The sequence below is a fragment of the Mirounga leonina genome, unplaced genomic scaffold, assembly GCF_011800145.1.
Source record: "Mirounga leonina isolate KUSES-001 unplaced genomic scaffold, KU_Mleo_1.0 Mir_168, whole genome shotgun sequence".
NCBI classification, from domain to species: Eukaryota; Metazoa; Chordata; class Mammalia; order Carnivora; family Phocidae; genus Mirounga; species Mirounga leonina.
In genome coordinates this window covers 696,158-715,872 of record NW_023270426.1, presented here as the reverse complement: position 1 = coordinate 715,872, position 19,715 = coordinate 696,158, and the positions used below count along the sequence as shown (strand labels likewise).

General features: G+C 43.0%; 1 protein-coding gene and 1 pseudogene across 1 annotated transcript in view; one reads left to right on the top strand and one right to left on the bottom strand.

Moving 5' to 3' along the window:
* Positions 1–2,896: 2,896 nt before the first annotated feature.
* The window catches only part of YTHDC2 (YTH domain containing 2), a 123,407-nt gene continuing 106,588 nt past the window's right edge, over positions 2,897–19,715 (bottom strand). Inside the window, exons 35-36 of the mRNA XM_035013932.1 lie at positions 19,148–19,252; positions 2,897–5,076 (exon numbers count right to left, since the gene is read on the bottom strand). The gene's annotated coding sequence lies outside the window, so the exon portion shown is untranslated. The remainder of the gene's footprint in view (positions 5,077–19,147; positions 19,253–19,715) is intronic.
* LOC118017202 lies at positions 12,283–12,381 on the top strand (annotated as a pseudogene).

The following is a 19,715-nucleotide window of genomic DNA, read 5'->3' as shown; positions in this document are numbered from 1 at the left end:
GAACCCTCTTGCACTGTTGATGGGAATGCAAACTGGTGCAGCCACTGTGGAAAACAGTATGGAGGTTCCTCAAAAAATTAAAAATAGAACTACACTGCTGTCAACGTCTAGTGCGTTGGGGTCCCTGGGTAAGGGTCTACGAAATCACCAGGACACAGGGGATGCAGAGCAAAGGCAGCACTTGCAACTGCATACTGCCGTTTATTTCTCACATAGCTATATACTCGTAGAGATCAGATAAACATAACAATGTATACTTAAAGTATCAAGCCAACATCCGTGAAGTGAAATATACACGAAATGCAATAAGAACAAAATACATCCTGTTTATGCTTGCAGAATAAAGAATTCTCTTAGCCATCCTTCCTTTGGAGACAACATGTTCTTTGTCTTTAGAAAGAACACTTCTGTTTAGAAAGACACACTTTAAGCTAGGCAAGAGCCACTTCCTGCTGGTCCAGGCATTTAGGCCTTGCAACATGAGATAAGGGGAAGAGAACATTTTCTCCTCCTGGCCCAGGCCTGCCTGGCCGTCCTTAACCTCAGTGCAGTCCTCAAATGATCTGGGCCTGCAAGGGGCTTACAAGCCTACACCATCTCACACTGCGATCCAGTAACTCCACTACTAGGTATTTACCCAAAAAATACAAGAACATGAATTCAAATATATATATGCACCACTAGGTTTATTGCAGCATTATCTACAATAGCCAAAATAGGGACACAATCCAAGTGTCCATCAGTAATTGAATGGATAAAGAAGATGGGCTGTATATATATAATGGAATATTAATCAACAATAAAAAAGAATGAAATCTTGCTATTTGCAATGACATGGATGGAGCTAGAGAGTATTATGCTAAGTGAAATAAGTCAGTCAGGGAAAAACAATTACCATATGATTTCACTCATATATGGAATTTAAGAAACAAAACAAAGGGAAAAAAAGAGACAAACAAAAAAACAGATTCTTAACTATAGAGAACACACTGGTAGTTACCGAAGGGGAGGTGGGTGGGGGATGGGTGAGATAGGTGATGAGGATTAAGAGCACACTTATCAGGCTGAGCCCTGAGAAATGTATAGAAGTGTTGAATCACTATATTGTACACCTGAAACTAATGTAACACTGTATGTGAACTATACTGGAATGTAAATTAATTAATTCGTTAACTAATTAATTAATGCTAGAAACAAAAAATAAATAAATTGCATATCAGCTTTTTTTCCTAAAATAGGCCCCCAAGCAATTCCTGGTCAAGTTTTTAATGATGAGCTGTTCAAATTCCAGAGAGTTGATATGGATGAGAAACTTGATGAGAGTTGATAATAGAGAAACTCTATTATCACAAATGGGTGACAAATTTAAAATGCTTTTTTACACCCAATATTTTTTTTTTTTAAGATTTTATTTATTTATTTTGACAGAGAGAGAGAGAGACAGCGAGAGAGGGAACACAAGCAGGGGGGAATGGAAGAGGGAGAAGCAGGCTTCCCGCCGAGCAGGGAACCCGATGCGGGGCTCGATCCCAGAACTCTGGGATCATGACCCGAGCCGAAGGCAGACGCCTAACGACTGAGCCACCCAGGTGCCCCTTTTACACCCAATATTTTACAGCAACATGAAATTTTGGAATTTTCCAAAACTCCAAAATTTACAGGAGTTGAGATGACATTTAAAGACTCTATCAGCATTTTCTTTTCTTTCGTGACACATGTATGTTAAAATTTTGGTGATAATGCAAAAGCACTTGAATTCCAACCAAACTTTTCCCCACATCAGGCACTCAGACTAATGGTAAAGTCATTTGCCGGAGGGGCGTACGTTGTGAGAGCAGTCACTCCTTCGCTACCTGAGGCACTAGAAAAGGGTGCCTCTGTTGCATTAGGACAAAAGGATCTGATATATGGAAAAACAGCCTCAAGGGGTCTGCCAGCACTCCGCCAGGCCTCCCCCTCCTCTGAACCTTGACCACAGGCCCTCAGATTGCACCCCATGCTCCTGAGCTCACCCTGGAAGAAAAGCAATCCCCAGCAGCATCAAAGACTGTGTGTCCACAATGGACGGCAACACACCCTACCCCTCGGCTCACTGCTGAAGTCCATGCGCGAGTGTAGACATCTCGTAGGCCAAGCACAGGGAGAGTGCCCAATTCCATTTTGCTTAAGTCCCAGACAAAACTATTCATGTCCAGAAGCTACCAGCCAGGGAGCATGGCGACCTTGAGTCATGCCAGGTTTTCCTGAAGACCAAGAGTTTGAAGGTGCCTCTAACCCACCGGCAGCATGCAGGTTGGGAAGCTCCGTTCTGTCTTATTCTTGAATGATTTCTATGTGGGCATCAAGCCTCCGGGCCTAGACAGGCCCTAAAAGGGATCAGGGAATCTTTTAAACACTGTAGCAGAATCCTATGATATGAGGCCTCTGGCGTCTGTTCTCTGCCTGATAAAAGAAATCAGAAGGTTGTCTTCCTTTTAAGACAAAACCTGGCTTCTGAGCTCATTGTCTTGCTGCTAAATTCTCTTGAATTTCATAAGCTAAATATTAACACTGCTTTTCATTTCCATCTTAACCTTCAGAATGTTAACATCTCTGCTCCCAGGGAAGTCGTAGGCTTTGGCTGAGTGCAGAACATCAAAAACGTGGGAAGAAAAAAGGGAAAAGCTCATCACTCTTTTTCGGCTGCCCCTGCTACTTGGGCATTCGATGAACCTCAGCCTAGGTCTCCACCCTCATCTCTTCCCGCACTTCTCCACACGGGAATGTTGCCAAACTAGACAATGGGGCATTTCTGGAACAGGTACCGTGCAATCCCCCTTTACCTGGAAAACCCTTCCCTTCCTGTCTCCAGCCAAAAACAAAAAAACAAAACCAATCTTTCCTTTTCCATCAAGACCCATCTTCTACCGAGTCTTCCCCTTTATTTGCTCCATGCTACACTTGTATGTCCTTCACCTCAAAACTCCTATGGCATTTTGCACATCTTTCTTCATTTCTCCAAGTTGACCTTGTGCTGGTGTGAATTGTGCAGGTTTCTGCCCATCACCCTGGCTTGTGGGCTCCTTGAGAGTGCCAATGAGGTCCTGTTTCCCTTTGTGTTTACCCCATACTTTAGACTTGAGTTTGAAATAATTAGCGTGACAGGTATCAGTTAGAAGTAGGTTTAGCTCTACTTAAAGACAAAAGACTAGGAGCTTAAACACAAAAAAGGGAGGATTCTCTCACAAAAGACGATCCGAGGCTAGGGCTATTTGCCTTGGGGTAGGCAGCCCAGGGCAAGGATTTTTGCTCCAGGAAGTTATCGGGGATCCAGGCTCCTCTTCATCTCCTGCCCTGCCAGCCTCAGAATCTGACTTACATGGTCAAGGACATCTTGCCGCTATTCACATTGTCATCAGTGAATTATAGTCAGCCAGAGAGAGAAAACAGGAAAAGGAGCAAAAATAGTACACCTATATCTCCAAAAATAAAAACCTCAAAAAATGAGGAAAACAAGCCACACACACCTACACACACAATATACTTGACAGAAATAGAAGTCACAATTTGTGCCCGTTGTTTCAGGGAGTGGAGGGACATGAGGGAGACTGTCACAGGCAGCCCAGAGAACAAAAGATTCAAATTATTGGCTTTGGTGCTTCTAAGTCCAGATATGAAACTCATAGATGACTACTTGCAGCAAGAATTTCCCACCCATGATGGGAGCTGTCTCAGCTACATGAGCGTAGTCGGGAGGGAAGCAAGAGGACCAGAGACTGGTCCTGATTAACTGTGTCCCTGGTGACCACCTCTGCCCTCTTCAGCTGAAAGGATCCACTGTTGAGTTTGGGGATGTGTGATCAGACAAAATCAACTTTGCTTCCTAAGGGAAATCCTAGAATTCACCCACACTCATGGTGGAGCAGACATGGTGATGGGGCAGAGGGAACTTAAGACAGCCCCCACTGAGTTCTTATGACCCACTGTGGCTTGGAAGAGCACCACAAGCCTCCTTGACCTGACCCTGTGGAGGCTCCGTGTAGCAGAGAAAGCCCAAGAACCTAAAGAAGTCTTGAGGTGAGTCAGACAGAAGAAGCAAGGACTATCTTCTAGAACTTGCTCTTGAGTCCATTTGGGAAAGCCCGTGTTTCGTGGAGGCCAGCAAGGATTGAAGCTGATGACCAAGACATGCAGGAAGGAGCCATTGTGACTGAGATGGTCACGTGCCAATATAGACCGATGACCCAAGAATAGGATGCGCTTTTCCCTCCCTATAAAAAGAAGCAGGACAACTCAGAATTCACTAAATGGGGCTCAAGTTAAATGTTAAATTCGGTTTGAAAAAATGCAATTATGTTTTATATATACAGTGTCTTTAAAAACTACACCCATGCCAACAGTGAGGAAAGTAACTGCCTGATCCTTTTGAGAAAAGGCTTGAGGAAGGGGTAGGGTGGCTGCGCTGAGAAGACTTCACAAAGTGGTATCAGATCCAAGGATGAGGACCGACTAAAAGTCTACCTTGCTGACAAGATGGAGTCACAGGAAGATGCTTTTGGCGGAGGGTCCTTGTACAAGATGGGTACGTGGAACCTCCAAGATGGAGGGAAGAGCCCTTGTGGGAGACATGACCTGGGCTCCTTAGATCATCCTCCCCCTTCTCCTTCCTTGGGTTTTGCTTATTCACACTCTGGATCCACCTGTGTGGCATTCTTCTTCTTTTAATTCAGAAGTGCTAGCTCCTCAAGAGTACACTCTGGCTCTGGAGAAGCAAAATCTTGATGGAATTAAAAATTTTAAGGAAGTGCCTTGGATACTAACTAGAGAAAGTGAAATCCATCTGTTTATAGCATCCATGTGGATGTTCATCTCTTCCTAAACAGGGGGAAAGAAACATGATCACACAGGACGCACTAGCCCCATTGGCCCAATCCTACCTGGATGGGCAGCAGAATGTTCCATGCTGATTTCCCCTGGGCACCATTTGGGAGGTGCTGCTGCACACCGCTCCACCCAGAGAGCTCGACAAACACCACTGGATTCCATCTATCGGATCTGATTTGATTTGGTCCTTCATTATCTGTCAGGTGTTGGGACCTACAGAGAAAGCAGCAATGCTTAATGTTGGTATCAGTTTCTAATTCTGTTCTGTGCTCCTGTAATAAAATACCACAGATGGCAGGGTTTAAACCACAGAAACGTATTTTCTCACAGTTCTGGGGGCTGGAAGTCCAAGATGAAAGGGCCAGCTCGTTTGGTTTCTCCTGAGGCTTCTCCCCTTGGCCACACCTCACTGCCTCCTGATGTGGCCTGTCTTCTGCACACACATCCCTGGCATCTCCCTGTGTGTCTCAATTTCCTCTTCTTTTAAGAACCCCAGTCAAATTGGATTACAGCACGCCTTAAAGGGCTCATTTTAACTTGGTCACTATCTCTTTAAAGGTCCTGTCTCCAAATACAGTCACATTCTGAAGTCCGGGGGGGGCTGGGGCGGGGGGGTGTCGGGCTTCAACATAGGAATTTTGAGGAGGCACAGTTTGGTGTATAAAAATGTTATTGACTGGGGTGCCTGGGTGGCTCAGTCGGTTAAGCGTCTGCCTTCAGCTCAGGTCGTGATCCCAGAGTCCTGGGATCAAGCCCCGCATTGGGCTCCTTGCTCAGCGGGGAGCCTGCTTCTCCCTCTCCCTCTACCTGCCACTCTCCCTGCTTGTGCTCTTTCTGTCAAATAAATAAATAAAATATTTTTTTAATGTTATTGACTAATCATTTCCTGTCAGAGGTTTTGAGGATTTCTGTAACTGTCTGTGTAACAACTCAAGAATACACCATCCTCAAGTCCCAAGGGTGAAGAGAACCATGTTTTATCTAAAGCACCTCAGCTTTAGAGGAATACCGTGAGCATGTTTGACAGTAAGCATACTGTTCTTATGTGGTCGTCACTCCTCTTCTAACTTTTCCTCCAGAAGGTCAAATAAATATATTCCGTAAGTACACAGGCATACCCACTCAGAGACATACTGATTTACAGCCAGATTATGGTTACAAGGGAAACACTCTTGAAATGTACTTCAGTGGGATAAAAAACACTTGGAAGACTCACCCAACAAAACACTGCAAATTGAACAGGTGTTCTTCACCATCTGCCAAAATCCCCCAAATAACATTAAAAAATAAAGGGGTTAGACAAACAAGAGGACAGAACATAAGAAGACAATGGACAAGTGATGACAAGAAAGTTCTAGAAGATGGAGAACAGAGGAATGAGTAGTCATTGACCACTCTGGTTATCTATGGGTGGATAACAAACTACCCTAAGACTTAGCAACTTAAAACAACTATCTTTTTTTTTTTTTTTTTTTTTTTGTGCTCACCAATTATGGAAGTCAGGAATCTAGAAAGGACATGGCAGGGACAGCTTGTCATTTGACCATAATGTCAGAGGCATCAGCTTGGAAGACTCAGAAGTTGGGGTGATTGGACAACTGGGGTCTGGAACTATCTGGAGGCTTTGTGACTCATGTCTGGGGGGTGAACACTGACTGCCAGTGGGGACCTCAGTTTGGGCTGTTGGCTGGAATGTCTGCATATGACATGTCCATCTGGTCTGGGCTTCTTCAGAGCATGGCAGCCCAGGACTTCTCACATGGCAACTCAGAGATCCGAAGATGAGTGTCTCAAGAGAACCAAGCAGAAGGTCTATCTTTTCTGATCTAACCCTTCGCACTGTTTCACTGCACTCTACTGGTCAACCAGTCATGGAGGTTGGCCCATGTTCAAGAAGAGAAATCATAGACCTCACTACCACCACCTTTCATGGATAGGAATGTGAAGGTATTTGCAGACATGTTTTAAAAGCACCATGTTGGGGCACTTGGCTGGCTCCATCGGTGGAACGTGTGACTCTTGATCTCAGGGTTGTAGGTTCAAGCCCCATGTCAGCTATAGAGATTACTTAAAAAATAAATAAATAAATAAATAAATTTTTAAAAGCACCACATTGACTTAGCAGAGTCGAAAAGGCTGGAACTTTCGAGTTTGTAAAGGAGGGCACAAATAAAAACAAGGCAATCAATCCTGTAGAATCCCACTAAGTCTCAGGAATTAAATACACCAGATACCAAGGTGAGGGGACAGAAGGCAGGGATGAGGGTGAAGGTTGGAACAGGAGGATTGGGGGAACCTCTGTATAAGGAGCACTTAGACCCCCAGGTCCTTTCCCCGACCTGCACAGACAGACCACCAACCCATTCCCATCCCCCAAGCAGGAGGAGGGAAGTATGTTTCGGAGAGGAATAGTTCTCAAAGTGTGGAGTCCCCAAGACACTTTTGGGCATCTACAAGGTCAAAGCTATCTTTACAATAATGCCAGAATATTATTTGCCTTTTTTACTCTCATTAGTCAAGAGTGCAGTTTTCCAGAGAATATATGCAGAGCAGATATGAGAATCCAGCTGTCTTCTATTTAAGCTAGGCACTTAAACAATATGCAAAAATATAAAACAATGCTACCCTTCTCACTAGATTGTTTGCTTGTTTTGGAAATTTTAACTGTTTTTCATAAGCACGTGTTTATATTAAAACACAATGTGCTTATTATAGTTATTTTAATGAATTAATAACTACTCTTTAAATTTCTGTTTTAAATTCTTACACAGAGGGTGCCTGGGTGGCTCAGTCGGTTAAGCAGCTGCCTTCAGCTCAGGTCATGATCCTGGAGTCCTGGGATCAAGCCCCGCATCAGGCTTCCTGCTCGGCGGAGAGCCTGCTTCTCCGTCTCCCTCTGTCTGCCACTCTGCCTACTTGTGCTCTCTATCTCTGTTAAATAAATAAATAAAAATCTTTATTAAAAAAAACAAAAACAAAAAAATTCTTACACGGTAAATATCAATCGATATAATCAACATAAACAAACACTCTTTGGAGGTCTCCATAATGTTTCAGATCATGTAGAGGAATTTTGAAACCAAAGACTTTGAAAACCCTACTCTGGAGAATCGAGCTTGAAAGACTCTGCATGTGGGGCCATCCTGAACAGCAGAAGACAAAAATAAGGCACAAAACAACAACAAAAGTCTTAAGAGCCTATGTACTGATCTACAGAAACTCTCTACCCCTTATCTTCATTCAGCACCCAGGAATCTGGGATTATATCACCCCACTCCAGGCAGTAAGTAGAATTCTTTTCTGGAGAAACCAGCCAAGTAAGGGGGAAAGTCTGACATTTGAGAGTCCCCTAATAAATGACCCCAGACCCCCAGGATCATCTTATAGTGTAGCCACCAATAGACACAGAGCCTACATCAGTTTGTTAATGCCTCATTTAAAGATGAATGGACAACTTGGGGAAATCTTCCAATGTGAGAGATAAGATCAAAACAGGCAAACCAGACAAGAGAAAGGCCATGGAGGAAAGAAAAGAAAATCTTAAAAAAAAAAAAAAAAAAAAACAGAGGCGCCTGGGTGGCTCAGTTGGTTAAGCGACTGCCTTCGGCTCAGGTCATGATCCTGGAGTCCCTGGATCGAGTCCCGCATCGGGCTCCCTGCTCGGCAGGGAGTCTGCTTCTCCCTCTGACCCTCCTCCCTCTCATGCTCTCTCTCTCTCTCTCTCATTCTTGCTCTCAAATAAATAAATAAAAATCTTTAAAAAATAATAATCATCATCACTGACATCCTAAGTAAGAGATGACTTCAAGAAACAGAGAACTTGGGAATATAAAACAAAATTGTGAAAGATCAGTGGAGGGTTGGAAAACCAAGTTGAGAAGAATGTCCTAGAATATAGAGCAAAAACAGAAAAACATGGGAACCAGGGAGAGGAAAGGCAGCTGGAGGCCTGGTTTAGAAGGTGCAGCACCTGACTTTAAGAACAACACAGACCAAAAAACAAAACAAAAGAAAAGAAACAGAACATATAAGAGACAAAATTATTAAAGAAACAATTCAGGGGCACTGGGTGGCTCAGTTGGTTAAGCATCTGCCTTCGGCTCAGGTCATGATTCCAGGTCCTGGGATCGAGCCCCGCATTCGGTTCCCTACTAGGCGGGTGGCCTGCTTCTCCCTTCCCACTCCCCCTGCTTGTGTTCCCTCTCTCACTCTGTCTCTGTCAAATAAATAAATAAAATCTTTTAAAAAAAGAAATAACTTTTTAAAAAAAAGCTTTCCCAGAGCTAAATGACATGACTTTCCATGTAGAATGGACTCATACAAGTATAAGCCTCCAGAGAGGAAAAATGTCATAAACAAAGGATAAGGAATCAAGATGTCATCATAACTTCCCAGGAACACTGGAAGCTTCATGACAATTGAATAATGCCTTCAAAATATTAAGGGGAGCATTATTCAACCATAAAAAAAAGAAAATCCTGCCATTTTTGACAATATGAGTGGATCTCGAGGGCATCCTGCTTCGTGAATTAAGTCAGACAGCAAAAGACAAACACTGTATGAACTCACTTATACATGGAATCTGAGAACAAAGCCCCAAAAAGCCAAATTCATGCCCAAAAAAAAAGAGTTTCTGAATGCTAATTGAAGACCAGCAAGACTAAAATACAGGGTATTCTATCTGTTAGAAGAACTTACCATGAATCAGAACCCCTAATCATGAAAATTTGGCTTTGAGACAGAATCAAACATTCAGGAACATATCTAGATACATGGACTTTTCACACTGGCCCAAACTCATCCATACCTGGTATCCTCCTGACCACAGCCATCGATCAGTGATTAGCCTCTGGCCCCCCCACCACAATGAAGTGCCAGGAGTCAGAGGTGATATGGTTGCAAGGACCTAAGATCTGTAGCTGCCCCCCCAAAGGACAGAGCTGACAGATGAAAAGAAATTCTACCCCATTTCCATTGTTTGATCCACTTACTAAGCCATTGTGCCTTCCACTAGGATCCCTCAGTCAATCATCTATCTACCAGTTTGGGGGAGGCCAGTTAGACTCTTTTTTTTTTTTTTTTTTTTGGTCACAACTGAAAAAGTCAGTAATACAAAATAACAGGATACTTGAGGGGCACTTGGGTGACTCAGCCCATTAAGTGTCTGCCTTCGGCTCAGGTCATGATCCCGGGGTCCTGAGATCAAGTCCCGAATCAGGCTCCCTGCTCAGCGGGGAGCCTGCTTCTCCCTCTCCCTCTGCCATTTCCCCTGCTTGTGCTCTCTCTCTGTCAAATAAATTAAATCTTAAAAAAAAAGAGAGACACTTGTCTTTGGGTTTAGGGCCCACTCAGATCATCCAAGATGACCTCCTTACTCAAGATCCTTAATTTAATCACATCTCCACAAAGACCCTTTCTCCAAATAAGGTAAGAGATGACATGGACATATCTTTGGGGGCGCCACCAGTGAGCCCACTACAGGTAATTAATGTCCTGTCAAACCTGTCACAGATCATGAAGCATCTTCTTGAGGAAATACTCTTGGACAGGGTGCTGGCCTGGTAGCACTCCGTGCTGATTGTATTACAATGTCTTAAAGATTCCCCAAGTCATGCTGAAATGCAACAAAATTTGGGAACCACTGATTTCTTAACAGCTCTTTGTTTCTATATTTTTTCACTCATCTTTGAGTTCAAAATTCTCCAGTCTACTTTCTCTGTTTGTTTATTAAGACTCTTCAATGTTTCCCTTGTGGTTTCTCATATTAAAATGAAGTCATTTTACAAAAGCAAAACAAAAGAATATCTTCTTGGCTATTTGGTTATATTTTCCCTGTGGTTGTGTTTCTAAGAACTAAGAAGAGCTTTCACCCTAGAGACCCACAAATCTGCCCGTCCCTCTGCCTCAAGTAAGCACATCTCTGCCAAAGGCAAAGGCAGGTTGCTTTGGATTGAATTCCTTTGAGTGAAGCTTTGTACCCATTTGAATTACATACCATTTTCAAAGAATTGCTCTAAATCCTAAAACGAATGATTAAACATTTAAAGTCTATAAAATATGAACCCTAGAGAAAAAAAGCAAGGGATGGAGTTTTGAAGGAATCTTGATGTGAGTGTGGAAATGAGATACTCCTATTCCTTCTATATCAAGAGAGATGGTTTAGAATGTTTTCAAGTGAGGTCCCTGATCCTCAAGAGAATATTAGGGCACAGCATTGGTCCTGAGACTGAGTATATTGAGGTAGGTACCTTGTCTCTTTGTACAAATAGAAGTTTACAGGGATGCCTGGGTGGCTCAGTTAAGTGTCTGCCTTCAGCTTAGGTCATGATCCCAGGGTCCTGGGATAGAGACCCGAGTCGGGCTCCCTGATCAGCAGGGGAGTCTGCTTCTCCCTCTGCCACTCCCTCTGCTTGTGTTCCCATTCTCTCTGTCTCTCTGTCAAATAAATAAATAAATAAAATCTTTAAATAAATAAACAAACAAACAAATAAATAAATAAATAAATAAATAAATAAATTTGCCATCATTCTAGTCAAATATTTTAGGTAAAAATATTTCCCACTATGCATCTCTCTGCTCACACTAAAACTTGAAGTTCTCAGCAAGGATATGATCAAAAGTTGTTGCATGATCCAAAGGCCCAGGACAGATTAGAACACCATTTATATTTACCAAAAGAAGGATTTTTGTATCTATTTTTTATCTATTTTATATTACTGAGTGATTTTCCCCACATTAGAAATTTGACACCAGTAACAAACGAGTTACCAACACCTCATTTTAATATGTATTGACTAGATTAATAAGACTTTACATCATACTTTTAATATTTGCTAAAGACTTTAATAAAATCCCAGATGTCACACTGTCTTCCAAAGTCATATAGCCAGAGGATGCAAGAGAACTCAGAGCAAAGTGGTCAACAGCCATTATTTCTTGAGTGCCTACTTTATACAATGTATTTTTCCAGGAGTGAGACACCAAGAGGTCCAATGCCCCCCCTCCCTTAGACATGAGTCATAACTAGGACTCAGGTAAGAAGAGTTGCTAAGCAAGAAAATCAGTAGGATTTCAGCTCAGGTCATGATCTCAGGTCATGAGATGGAGTCCTGCATCAGGCTCCGTGCTCAGCATGGAGTCTGCTTGAGATTCTCTCTCTCCCTCTTCCTCTGTCCCTACCGCTCATGCTCTGTCGCTCTCTCTCTAAAGTAAACAAATAGGGCGCCTGGGTGGCTCAGATGGTTGAGCGTCTGCCTTCGGCTCAGGTCATGATCCCAGAGTCCTGGGATCGAGTCCTGCATCGGGCTCTCTGCTCCTTGGGAGCCTGCTTCTCCCTCTGCCTCTCTCTCTCTCTGTCTCTCATGAATAAATAAATTAAAATCTTTAAAAATAAATAAATAAATAAAAACAAACAAATAAATCTTTTAAAAAATTTTCTTAAAAATTAGAACAATACACAGAAGATTAGCAAGGATGTGCAAGGATGGTACATAAATTTGTGAAGTATCCCATATTTTTATTTGTGTACTCCTGAAACTAATATAACACTGTACGTTAATTATATATAATTTTATAATATATAATTTTATAATATATATATATTATATATATAATATATAATTTTAAAAATAAATAAGTTATTTTTAAAAAGGTCATGCCAGTGGATTTTTTTTCAAAGATTCAGACACATTTCTGTGTAAGAAATGGAAACCAATTTACAGGGAATAAGCTCTACCATGACATTAAAAACATAAAACTGGGGTGCCTGGTTGGCTCAGTCATTAAGCGTCTGCCTTCAGCTCAGGTCATGAACCCAGGATCCTGGGATCGAGCCCCACATCAGCTTCTCCCTCTCCCACTCCCCCTGCTTGTGTTCCCTCTCTTGCTGTGTCTCTCTCTGTCAAATAAATAAATAAAATCTTTAAAAAAAATAAAAATAAATAAAAACATATATACTAAGCTAATCCGTAACTGGTTTATTATGTTTCATCTTTTTCTGACCTCTGAAAGTGGCATTTAATATGATCAAACACAATGGGATTCTTGTTAATGACCCATTCATGTTAATGACCCAATCATATCATTGTCTTGGGCGGGGGGGGGGGGGGGGTTGCTCTTTCCTTAACTAGGTGAAATCACGATTCACCATCTACTGAAGAAAGTGCACATTCAGAATGAAGTACTGCCAAGTACGCAGACCCAGGACACTCACAGAGAAAGCCCTCTGTGCAGACACCCGCCATCTACCTACTCCCAGGCGGTTCCCTCCAGTTTATGACCTCACACAAGGCAATAGATAGTTCACATTTTTTAATGGGAGTGAATATTTATGAACACTTACTAAACCATTTATGCATATTAAAACCACCCAGAGGAGCCATTGGATCCTTCCACCTTCAGAGGAGGACACTAAAGAGTCCAGCATCTTGCCCAAGCTCCAACGCAGAGAATGGAGGAGTCAGGAGTGAAGCCCAGTGCCTTTGCTCTTGCCTCTGCATGCACCTGCCTTAGGAATCATAGTTATTACTCCCTATCTGGTAAGACACCAGTCAGAATCAACCCTCAGGGTATATACCATTTTCTCCACACATTTCTAGAATTTTAAAAATGTCTAAAACTGTCCCAAGGGTTCTCTTTCCCTAAATGTTGTGACTATCATTTGGCACACTATATAGTTAGGGTTTTTTAAGTGTTTTATTGATTTCTTGGAGCTGTAAATTTCTCACCCTTCACTCAGATGGGCAGACAAAATGTACATTTTTTTTTTATCGTGCCTATGATTCTTCTGATAGTGCTCACAAGCACTCACCAGCTAGAAGCAGAGGGAAAACATTTACATTTTTTTAATATTTTATTTATTTGAGAGAGAGAGAGTGAGTGAGCGAGAGAGCACAAGCAGGGTGAAGGGCAGCGGGAGAAGCAGACTCCCCGCTGAGCAGGGAGCCCAATGTGGGACTCGATCCCAGGACTCCGGGATCATGACCTGAGCCGAAGGCAGACATTTAACTGACTGAGCCACCCAAGTGCCCCAACATATACATTTTAGTACAATCTAGCAAACTGTCTGTTGGGGACTTTGAGGTATTTCTTGAGGTAGCATCTCTTTTGAAGAGTGCAAGCAGAGCCCCTGGCCAGGATCATACAAGAGATAGAGCCAGATTTCTGCTGGGGACTTCCAGGCTGGGACAAGGCCAGACTTTCAGAAATTCTCCCATCTGCCACCCCAGCCCTCGGATCAGGGCACTCACTCATGGCAGTGGAGAAGAGATCTATGATCTGGGTGGTATCCTTCTGCTTTTCTGATCTCTATATCAACCACCCGAGTTGGACCGGTCACTTCTCCCTATGCTGACATTTATAGCACAAATTTACACTTAGAGTTATGGCACTTGGTATAATTGTGGTTTGGTCCCTTTGGCTTGCTCTGGGCCTACCAGTGTTCACTGGCTTACTTGGCCCCTGGAAGTCTGTGTGTGTAGGGGCCAAGGGTAAGTCACCCCAGGATATGCCACTTGGTATGCTAATTATTTCAAGCTGAAAACGATCAGGCCCAAAAGATTCCAGAAGAAACTCTGACCTTCCCCTTAGCCACCTAAAAGAATTTAGGGATAGAGGACTTGTTCCAGGAAGAGAGCTAGCACCACAGATCACTACATTATAATAGGAACTAGATGTGGTAGATAGGGAGGAACCTACCAAGGCCTGTTTGACCAAAGTCCTCTCTCTGTCCCATTGATTCTGAGTGGCCCAGCAAACATTTGTTTACCAAACATTTACTCCTTTTATCTTCCTGTGAATTGCATTCCCTCCCTTTGAAGTCCCAGATCCCTATCCCCTTCTCCTTAGTTCAGGATGACATATATACCTCATTTTGCCTTACTGTCTTTGGAATCTCAAGTTTATGTGGATTCCCTACAAGTACAAAATTAATGTACTAATGTCAACTTGATTCTTAGACCAACCAGAAGAATTTTTAAGGGTAGGGGAAATTTTTCCTCCCCAACATGTGTCTCCTGTGTGTGCCTTGCAGCCTTCAGCTACATGGTGACTCCCCACCCTCTGCCCTAACGTAGAGCAAATTCCTCAGCTATACTCTTAGCAAAATTTTGTGTCCTTCCTAGAAATTTCGGAGGCTTCTAGATCTTCTCTAAGGCCTCCCACTAACCAAAAGTGAGTGGGAAAACTAAGCTTAGGTCCCTTTTTTTTTTTTAAAGATTTTATTTATTTATTTGAGACAGAGAGTGAGAGAGAGAAAGAGCACAAGAGGGGGGAGCGGGAGAGGGAGAAGCAGACTCCCTGCTGAGCAGGGAGCCCCATGCGGGACTCGATCCCGGGACTCCAGGATCATGACCTGAGCCGAAGGCAGTCGCTTAACCAACTGAGCCACCCAGGCACCCTAGGTCCCTTTTTTTAAGCCTAACACCACCTGAGTCACCAAGGTTAATTTGATACAGCTTCTGCCACAAATTAGCAGAGAAATTACAAAGAATCCCCTACCCTCAACACCAAAATATCAATCAAAGATGCAGCTCCCTGCCCTTGGCATTCTCTTCATATTATTTAATATATTTCAGCCCAGAGAGGAAAGGTTAGGATGTCCTCACTCCTTACCTACCCTGCCTCTCTCATCCCTCCTTATCCCATAGTACCTCAAGAAATAGGATTTCATTCCATCCTTAGAGCAGCAAGTCTCATGGAATAGCCATCAGAGGTAGATGGGGATTTTTGTTTACCTTTATGGAAGAAACTCTGACACTCTGGTCCAATTCTCCCTGTTTGGTTCTTGATATGCTTAAAATTGGAAAAAATTGTCCCTTCCTCAATAAAATCTGTCTTGCCTATTTCCTACAAAATTCTATCTGCAATGGCAGAAATTGAATGTTAATGCTTTCTGTATATTCTTTACATGCCTACTGTCACAACAGCCTATGAATACCCCATCTCAGCCATATGAACCCCTTGAGGTGTAGAAGAAAAATATATGGAAAAAGACAAAAAAGAAAAACACAAATATTTTTAATACCACTCCAGTTGCATTCATTTTTTTTTTAACTAAAACAGTGGAATATTTTATTTTCATATTTCACAATACAAATGAAAATTGCTTTTTTTTTTTTTTTTTTTTGGTCCCACTACTCCCCTACCAAAACTATTCTCTCTTTGATGGGAAGGGGGAGCAAGTCTTCCCTGTCATGCTGTTAGAAAACACCCAGAGTCACAGCACCATGATTCCTGGTGAAGTAGAACAAGTAATATAAAATGGATATAAAGAAGTTCCTGTCTCTCCCTATCTGTCTGGTCAAGTCCTTCCTGGACGAGTGGGCACCATCATGGGATGGGCTGACGGTCTCATCACTGGGAGCCCAGGCATCATTGGCAGGTAACCTCCCACAGGCAGCCTCATTCCAGGAGGAGGAGGGCCCATTGTTGGCATCATGGGAGGGCCCGCCAAATGGGGTGCTGGTATCATATCAGGGCGAGCAGGACCTGGGAGACTGGGGGAAGGTAGGATCATTGCCCCTGCAGAAGGAGGAGCAGGGAATGGAGTAGGAGACATCTTACCTTATGTAAATGCAACAGTGGTTTTGTCGATCAGGCCCTGAACTTGCTCTTCCATCTGTTTCTGGTAGTAATTTTCACATTCTCTTTGTGCTTCTGACCACTGCAGTGTGTTTAGGCATGTTGCTCTGCAGGCTGTTGGCTACTCGGTGCCGTGCCACCCAGAAATGACCCAGTTGCACTCACACTTAACAGCTTTAAGTGCGTGCATAGTTTCTATGACTCTTGTATGTAAATATTGCTCCTACTTCTATTTTTTTCTCTAAAACCTTCTCAATTTTGGAGTCATTCTTTTACCCCTTTTTCCACTTAAGAGCTTTTACATTAACCTTTTTCTAGAGCAAGAACAGGTGCATGTAAGTCTTTACTATTGAGATAAAGCTACTGGGAATAATTAAATTAATGCCAGAAAGTGTTTTTCATCTTCTTCTTGTCACTTAACAAAACTTTGCTTTAGGTACTGTTTCACTTCTGAGCCATTTTGACCCCAGTTACTGTGATTGTGATGGTCTGATTCACAGTGTATTCAGTGGGTGTGGATTTTCATGGGTGAGAAACTTACCTCCACAGTTTCTCTCTGTATCAACAACAATAATAGGAAGGCTGTGGGACACCTGGGTGGCTCAATAGGTTAAGCATCTGCCTTCAGCTCAGGTCATGATCCTGGGGTCCTGGCATCAAGTCCCACGTTGGGTTCCCTGCTCAGTGGGGAGTCTGCTTCTCCCTCTGCCCCTCCCCCTGCTTGTGTGTGCTCTCTCTCTCTCATAAATAAATAAATAAAATCTTAAAAAAAAAAAAAAAAAAAGAAGGCAGAACCAAATGCCTAAAAGCTTAACTCTTCTGCACCAAAGAGAAGCAGCATGAGTTGCTCTAAGAACATGTAGAGAAAGCACAGAAATGATGGTGGCTTCTGTAGGCGGTGGGAAGAGCCTAGCTGAGACACAGAAAAGTGCTCATTCTGAGGGAAAACCCAGCAAAGTGTTCGTGGTGGGGATAAAATACACAGTTCTCACTTCCCAACACTGGCTGGGGGCAGGCTCTAGTCCTGAACCCCTGGGCACTCATAGCCGGGCACAGACTTCTTGAAACACTGGAAGCTAAAGCCAAGAAGAACATTAGGATTTGGGAAGTCAAAGTGACCAACAGTCTCTAAAGTTGATCAGCAGCAGACTAATCTGAGAAAGATATTGTCATCAAGAAAAAATTTTTCAACTAGTGTTAATTTACAGGTTCTATGCATCAGACTACCCAACTGTGTCCAAGCACTTGAGAAGATCCTCCTTGCTCTCATGCTGGGACACTCTTCAAGGATGAACACATTAACCCAGATCAGAATAATGCTCCAACCCCACACAAACTAGATATCATGCCATTTTTTCAAGGTGAAAACACTAAGCTCCTAAACAGAAAGCTATTCACCCATGTTCGGGCAGCATTAAACAGTAGAAACAACCCAAATGGGTATGGACAAGTGGATGGATAAACAAAGTGAGCTATCCACACAACAGAATATTCTTCAGTCTTAAGAAGAAAGGAGATTGTGACGCACACTACGACACGAATGAAACTTGATGGATGTGGTAAGTGACATAAGCCAGTCACAGAGGGACAAATACTGTATGATTCCACTTTCATGGGGCACCTAGATATTCAAATTCACAGAGACAGAAGGAACTGAGGTTTCCAGAAGCTGGGGAGAGAGAAGAATAGGAAGTCAGCATTCAGTGGGTAGGGAGTTTCCGTTTGGGGTGAGGGAAAAGTTCTGGGGATGGATGGGGGTGATGATTGCACGACAGTGTGAATGTACTTAGTGCCACTGAGCTGTACACTTAAAAATTGTTAAAAGGGAAAATTTTATATTATATATATTTTACCACCACATAAACACACACACACACACCCCAAAGTTGTGTCCTTGCACTGAATATAAAATGTTCATCAGCTATGCTCTTATACTTGCTTATGTATGTGATTTTCTTTCCAAGGTCCCAGTCCTGGAAAGCATACTTTCACCAGTTGTAAACCCACTTCCTCTGCCTCAGGGGCATGCTTCTCAGCCCACATGTTGGATCGGAGGAGGTGAAGGAGGCCCCGGGGACCTCAGTCTCTCAGGCTAAAGCATCTTGCTCTGCCTGTGTCACCTCCCTGCTTCCCCCAGGTGACAACTACTACTCTTGATGACAGCTGACCTCAAAGGGCTCTTTGCCTGCTCAGAAAACAGCCTGATGGTGATGTGCATTAAAGATTCAGAACAGGTTGAAACTTTACAGTGAGAAGCAGGGAAGGTCAGCCAGGACCCCCTGGGTCTCACCCTAGCTCCTGACTGAGGGACGGAGGTGAAGGGTCCTGATGGGGAAGTTAGGGAATTCTCTAGTTCCTCTTTCCTGACCTTGCACAAGACCACATGAATGCCTTCCAGGGGGACCCTGACCTGCTTGATACCATATTACCTCTGCGCTCAAGTGTCTGCCACGTAATGAGTTGGAGTAAGGGTTACAAACTGAGACAGTAACTCCATCTGCGGCCTTTGAAAGTGCCTTCTATCTGGAATTGGACTGTGACTAGAAACATATGTTGAGGTCCTGTCATCCAGACAGCCCCACTTGCCTGGTCTTCATCCTGGTCCTTCTGTCAACATCTCATCTGAGTAGGGGACTCTGTATCGGATGTAAACTTCTTAGCTGGATCAATGTAATAAATGGACTTTTTAAAAAAATAAATATACCTTTTGACAAGAATCGGTCAGTCCTGGTGTCCTTGCAGAGCTCATTCATCTCAAATCTGCCTGCGTGGTCCAGGGCCCACAGTGACAAGGTCTGGGACCTGGGACCTTTTGTAGGAGATTCAAGGAAAGAGGCAAAAACAATACAATCTGAACAGGGACAAGAAAGCACTTGGGATTGGTTCAGCTCAGACTTGAATTAAACCATTCATTAAAGCTCTGAATTTCCTCTAAGCATTTGGCAGTAATTTCACCCACAAATGGCTTACAGTATCACTTAATTTCCCATTAGAACTTTGGAGGAAATAACAATGCTAAGAACAAAATGAAATAATGGATGTGTAAGCACCTAGCTCAGTGCCTGGTACAATGTCGGCGCCTGGTTGAATTTGAAAAACAGTAATAATTTCTTTAACCAGGGATAAAGCATTTTTTTATCAACACTTAATAGCAGTGTTGAATGGGGATGTTAATTCATCTGTTCGTTGCTTCGGTCTCAAATACATGGGACTCCTGGGCGTGCGAGGGAAGGCATGCACAGGGCTCCTACACCCTACCAACTTAGCAGGAA